This window comes from Eriocheir sinensis, unplaced genomic scaffold (genome assembly GCF_024679095.1).
Source record: "Eriocheir sinensis breed Jianghai 21 unplaced genomic scaffold, ASM2467909v1 Scaffold758, whole genome shotgun sequence".
Taxonomy (NCBI): Eukaryota; Metazoa; Arthropoda; class Malacostraca; order Decapoda; family Varunidae; genus Eriocheir; species Eriocheir sinensis.
In genome coordinates this window covers 68,779-75,184 of record NW_026112118.1, presented here as the reverse complement: position 1 = coordinate 75,184, position 6,406 = coordinate 68,779, and positions in this window count along the sequence as shown.

Genomic DNA, 6,406 nt, shown 5'->3' with positions numbered 1-6,406 from the left:
TCACCTTCCTCAACACTAAACATCCTCGGTCTATCCTTAACTCAAAATCTCAACTGGAAACTTCATATCTCATCTCTTACTAAATCAGCTTCCTCGAGGCTGGGCGTTCTGTACCGTCTCCGCCAGTTCTTCTCCCCTGCACAGTTGCTGTCCATATACAGGGGCCTTGTCCGCCCTCGTATGGAGTATGCATCTCATGTGTGGGGGCTCCACACACAGCTCTTCTGGACAGAGTGGAGGCAAAGGCTCTTCGTCTCATCAGCTCTCCTCCTCATACTGATAGTCTTCTACCTCTTAAATTCCGCCGCAATGTTGCCTCTCTTTCTATCTTCTATCGATATTTCCACGCTGACTGCTCTTCTGAGCTTGCTAACTGCATGCCTCCCCCCCTCCCGCGGCCCCGCTGCACTCCACTTTCTACTCATGCTCATCCCTATACTGTCCAAACCCCTTATGCAAGAGTTAACCAGCATCTTCACTCTTTCATCCCTCACGCTGGTAAACTCTGGAACAATCTTCCTTCATCTGTATTTCCTCCTGCCTACGACTTGAACTCTTTCAAGAGGAGGGTATCAGGACACCTCTCCTCCCGAAACTGACTTATCTTTCGGCCACCTCTTTGGATTCTTTTTAGGAGCAGCGAGTAGCGGGCTTTTTTTTTTATTAATGTTTACTTTTTTGTGCCCTTGAGCTGTCTCCTTTGCTGTAAAAAAAAAAAAAAAAAATACAAATTTACGTTATTATATGTATTTCTATAAATATTTTGATACAAATTTACAGTATTTTATGTATTTTGTATATACATTTCAATTCAAATTTAGCTTATTTTATCTGTATTTTGTATATCTATTTTCATACAAATCTATTTACTTTTGTGTATTTTTGTATATAGTTTTATACAAATTTACGTTATTTTATGTATATTTTGTATATTTATATTTATACAAATACATATTCTTTTATTGGTATTTTGTTTATTTTTTGTTTTGTTTATTCATTTTATGTGTATTTTGTATACATTTTTTTATATGTATTAACTTCATTTTATGTGTATTTTGTATATATTTTTATAGAAATCTACTTTATTTTATTTGTATTCGTATATATATTTTCAAACAAATTTACATTGTTTTATATTTATTTTGCATATCTATTTCAATACAAATTTACCTTATTGTATGGGTACTTTGTATATTTATTTTAATATAAATTTTAATATTTTATGTGTATTTTGGTATATATATTTAAAAAAAAATGCGTTATTTAATGGATATTTTGCATCTTTATTTTCATACAAATTTACATTATTTTATTAATATTCTGTGTATTTATTTTGATATTATTTTGCATTATTCTATTTGTGTTTTGTATATATTTTTTTAAACATATTTACATTTTTTAATGTGTATTTTGTATATATATTTCATACAAATTTACGTTATTTTAAGTGTATTTGTTTACATATTTTCATTCAAATGTACATTATTTTATGTGTATTTTGTATATGTATTTCAATACAAATTTACCTAATTTTATGTGTATTTTGTATATTTATTTTCATACAAAATTAAATTATTTTTTGTGTATTTTTGTATAGAGTTTTAACAAATTTACAATATTTTATGTGTATTTTGTATATCTATATTCATACAAATTAACATTCTTTTATTGGTATTTTGTATATTTATTTTGACACGAGTTTATATTATTTAATGTGTATTGTGTATATATATTTTTATACGTATTTACATCATTTCATATGTATTTTGTATTTATATTTCTACAGAAATCTACGTTATTTTATGTGTATTCGTATATATATTTTGAAACAAATTTACATTGTTTAATGTGTATTATGCATATTCTTTCAATACAAATATACCTTATTGTATGTGCATTTTGTATATTAATTTTAATACAAATTTAATTATTCTATGTGTATTTTTGTATATGTATTTTTATAAAAATATGCTTTACTTGATAGGTATTTTGCATCTTTATTTTCATACAAATTTACATTACTTTATTAATATTTTGTGTATTTATTTTGATACGATTTTACATTATTCTATGTATATTTTGTATAAATATTTTATACAAATGTACGTTATTTTATGTGAATTTGTTTTCATATCATACAAATTTACAATATTTTCTGAGTATTTTGCTCATGTATTTAAATACGAATTTAACTAATTATATGTGTATTTTGTATATTTATTTTCCTTCAAACATACATTCTTTTATCGCAATTTTTAAAAAAAAATTTTTTATACGAATTTACATTATTTTAGCTGTATTTGATATATATATTTTTATACTTATTTACATCATTTCATATATATTTTGAATATATATTTTCATAAAAATTTACTCTATTTTATGTGTATTCGTATATATATTTTGATACAAATTTACATTATTGATGTGTATTTAGCATATCTATTTCAATAAAAAAATTATTTATTGTATGTGCCTTTTGTATATTTATTTTAATACAAATTTAAATATTTTATGTGTATTTTTTTATATATATTTTCAAACAAATATGCGTTATTATATGGGTATTTTGCATCTTTATTTTCATACAAATTTACATTATTTTTTTGATATTCTGTTTATTTATTTTGATACGATTTTACTTTATTCTATGTGTGTTTTGTATATATATATTTATACATATTTACATTATTTAATGTATATTTTGTATTTATATTTTATGGAAATTTACGTTATTTTATGTGTATTTGTTTACATATTTTCATACAAATTTACATTATTTTATGTGTATTTGGTATATGTATTTCAATACAAATTTGCCTAGTTTTATGTGTATTTTGCATATCTATTTTCAAACAAATTTAAATTATTTTTGTGTATTTTTGTATATATTTCTATACAAATTTTAATTATTTTATTTGTATTTTGTATATATATTTTCCTACAAATATACATTCTTTTAGTGGAATTTTGTTTATTCATTTTGTTACGAATTTGCATTATTTTATGTGTATTTTGTATATATATTTTTCTACGTATTTACATTATTTTATGTATATATATATATATATATATATATATATATATATATATATATATATATATATATATATATATATATATATATATATATATATATATATATATATATATATATAAATTGACGTTATTTTATTGTGTGTATTCGTATATATTTTGATACAAATTTATATCATTTTATGTGTATTTTGCATATCTATTTCAATACAAATTTACCTTAATGTGTGTGTATTTTGTATATTAATTTTAATACAGAATTAATTATTTTATGTGTATTTTTGTATATATAATTTTTTTTAAATATGAGTTATTTTATCGGTATTTTGCATCATTATTTTTAAAAAAAATTACATTACGTACATATTTTTTATCCGTATTTACATTATTTAATGTGTATTTTGTTTAAATATTTTTATAAAAATTTACCTTATTATATGTGTATTTGAGTAAATATTTTGATACAAATTTACATTATTTTATGTATTTTGTATATTTATTTCAATTCAAATTTTGCTTATTTTATGTCTATGTATATCTATTTTCATAAAAATTTAATTATTTGTGTCTATTTTTGTATATAGTTTTATACAATTTTACGTTATTTTATGTGTATTTTGTATATTTATATCTATACAAATACACATTCTTTTATTAGTATTTTGTTTACTTATTTTGATACGAATTTCCATTATTTTATGTGTATTTTGTATACATTTTCTTATTCGTGTTTACTTCATTTTATGTGTATTTTGTATGTATATTTTTATAGAAATTTACGTTATTTTATGTGTATTCGTATATATATTTTGAAACAAATTTACATTATTTTATATGTATTTTGCATATCTATCTCAATACAAATTTACCTTATTGTATATGCATTTTTTATATTTATTGAAATATAAATTTAAATATTTGATGTCCATTTTGGTATATATATTTTTTTTTTAAATGCGTTATTTTATGGGTATTTTGCATGTTTATTTTCATACAGATTTATTTTATTTTATTAATATTCTGTGTATTTATTTTGATACGATTTTACACTATTCTATTCGTGTTTTGTATATATATATTTTATACATATTTACATTATTTTATGTGTATTTTGTATATGTATTTCAATACAAATTTACCTAATTTTTTGTGTATTTTGTATATTTATTTTCATACAAATTTAAATTATTTTTGTGTATTTTTGTATATAGTTTTATACAAATTTACGTTATTTTATGTGTATTTTGTATATGCATTTTCATACAAATACATATTCTTTTATTGATATTTTGTTTATTTATTTTGACACGAATTTACATTATTTAATGTGTATTTTGTGTATATATTTTTATACGTATTTACATCACTTCATGTGTATTTTGTATATATATTTCTATAGAAATCTACGTTATTTTATGTGTATTCGTATATATATTTTGAAACAAATCTACATTATTTTATGTGTATTTTGTATGTATATTTCATTACAAATTTGCCTTATTTTATGTTTATTTTTCTATTTATTTTCATTGAAATTCAAATTATTTTATGTGTATATATTCATTTGTATCTACGTTATTTTATGTGTATTTTCTCTCTCTCTCTCTCTCTCTCTCTCTCTCTCTCTCTCTCTCTCTCTCTCTCTCTCTCTCTCTCTCTCTCTCTCTCTCTCTCTCTCTCTCTCTCTCTCTCTCTCTATATATATATATATATATATATTTTCATTCAAAATTACATCATTTTATCGGTATTTTGTTCATTTATTTCGATACTTTTATACGCATTTACATTATTTAATGTGTGTTTTGTATATATATTTTTTTATACAAATTTACTTCATTTTATGTGCATCTGTGTTGTTGTTTTTATACAAATTTACATTATTTTAAGTGTATTATGTTCTTTTTTTTATTACAAATTTACCTTATTTTAGTGTATTTTGTTTATTTGTTTTCATACAAATTTAAAGTTTTTGATGTGCGTTTTTGTACATATATTTTTATAGAAATTTGCGTTATTTTATGGGTATTTTGTATATATTTTTTCATACAAATTTACATTTTTTTATTATTATTTTGTTGATTTATTTTGATACGAATTTACATTATTATATGTGTATTTTGTATAAATTTTGAAAACGTATTTTCATTATTTAATATGTATTTTGTTTATATATTTTAAAACAAATCTACGTTATTTTATGCGTATTTGTTTAATTATTTTGATACAAATATACATTATTTTATGTATTTTTTAGTTTATTTTATATATATTTTGTATATCTATTTTCATACAAGTTTAAATTACTTTTGTGTATTTTTGTATATAGTTTTAAACAGATTTACGTTATTTTATGTGTATTTTGTATATTTACTTTCATACCAATTCACATTCTTCTATTGGTATTTTGTTTATTTATTTTGGTACGAATTTACATTATTTTATGTGTATTTTGTATATATATTTTTATACGTATTTTCATCATTTTATGTGTATTTTTTATATATATTTTTTTTAAAAATTTACGTTTTTTTATGTTTATTCGTATATATATTTTGCAACAAATTTATATTGTTTGATGTGTGTTTTCCATATCTATTTCAATACAAATTTACCAAATTGTTTGTGTATTTTGCATATTTATTTTAATACAAATTTAATTATTTGATGTGTATTTTTGTATATATATTTTTATAAAAGTATGCTTTTTTATGGGTATTTTGCATCTTTATTTTCATACAATTTTTCATCATTTTATTGATATTCTGTGTATTTATTTTGATACGATTTTACATTGTTCTATGTGTATTTTGTATATATTTTATTTTATATATTTTCATTATTTAATGTGCATTTTCTATATATATTTTATACATATATACGTTACTTTATGTCTATTTGTTTATATATTTTCATACAAATTTACATTATTTTATGTAGATTTTGTATATGTATTTCAGTACAAATTTATCTAATTTTATGTGTATTTTGTATCTCTATTTTCATACAAATTGAAAATATTTTTGTGTATTTTTGTATGTATTTTTATACAAATGTTAGTTATTTTATATATTATTTTGTATATTTTTTTTTCCTACATATATTCACTCTTTTATTGAAATTTAGTTTATTGAATTTGATACGAATTTACATTATTTTAGGTGTGTTTTGTATATATATTTTTATTCGTATCTACATCATTTTATGTGTATTTTTTATATATATTTTCATAGAAATTTTCGTTATTTTATGTGTTTTTGTATACTTATTTTAATACAAATTTAATTATTTTATGTGTATTTTTGTATATATATTTTTATACAAATATGCGTTATTTTATGAGTATTTTGCATCTTTATTTTCATATAAA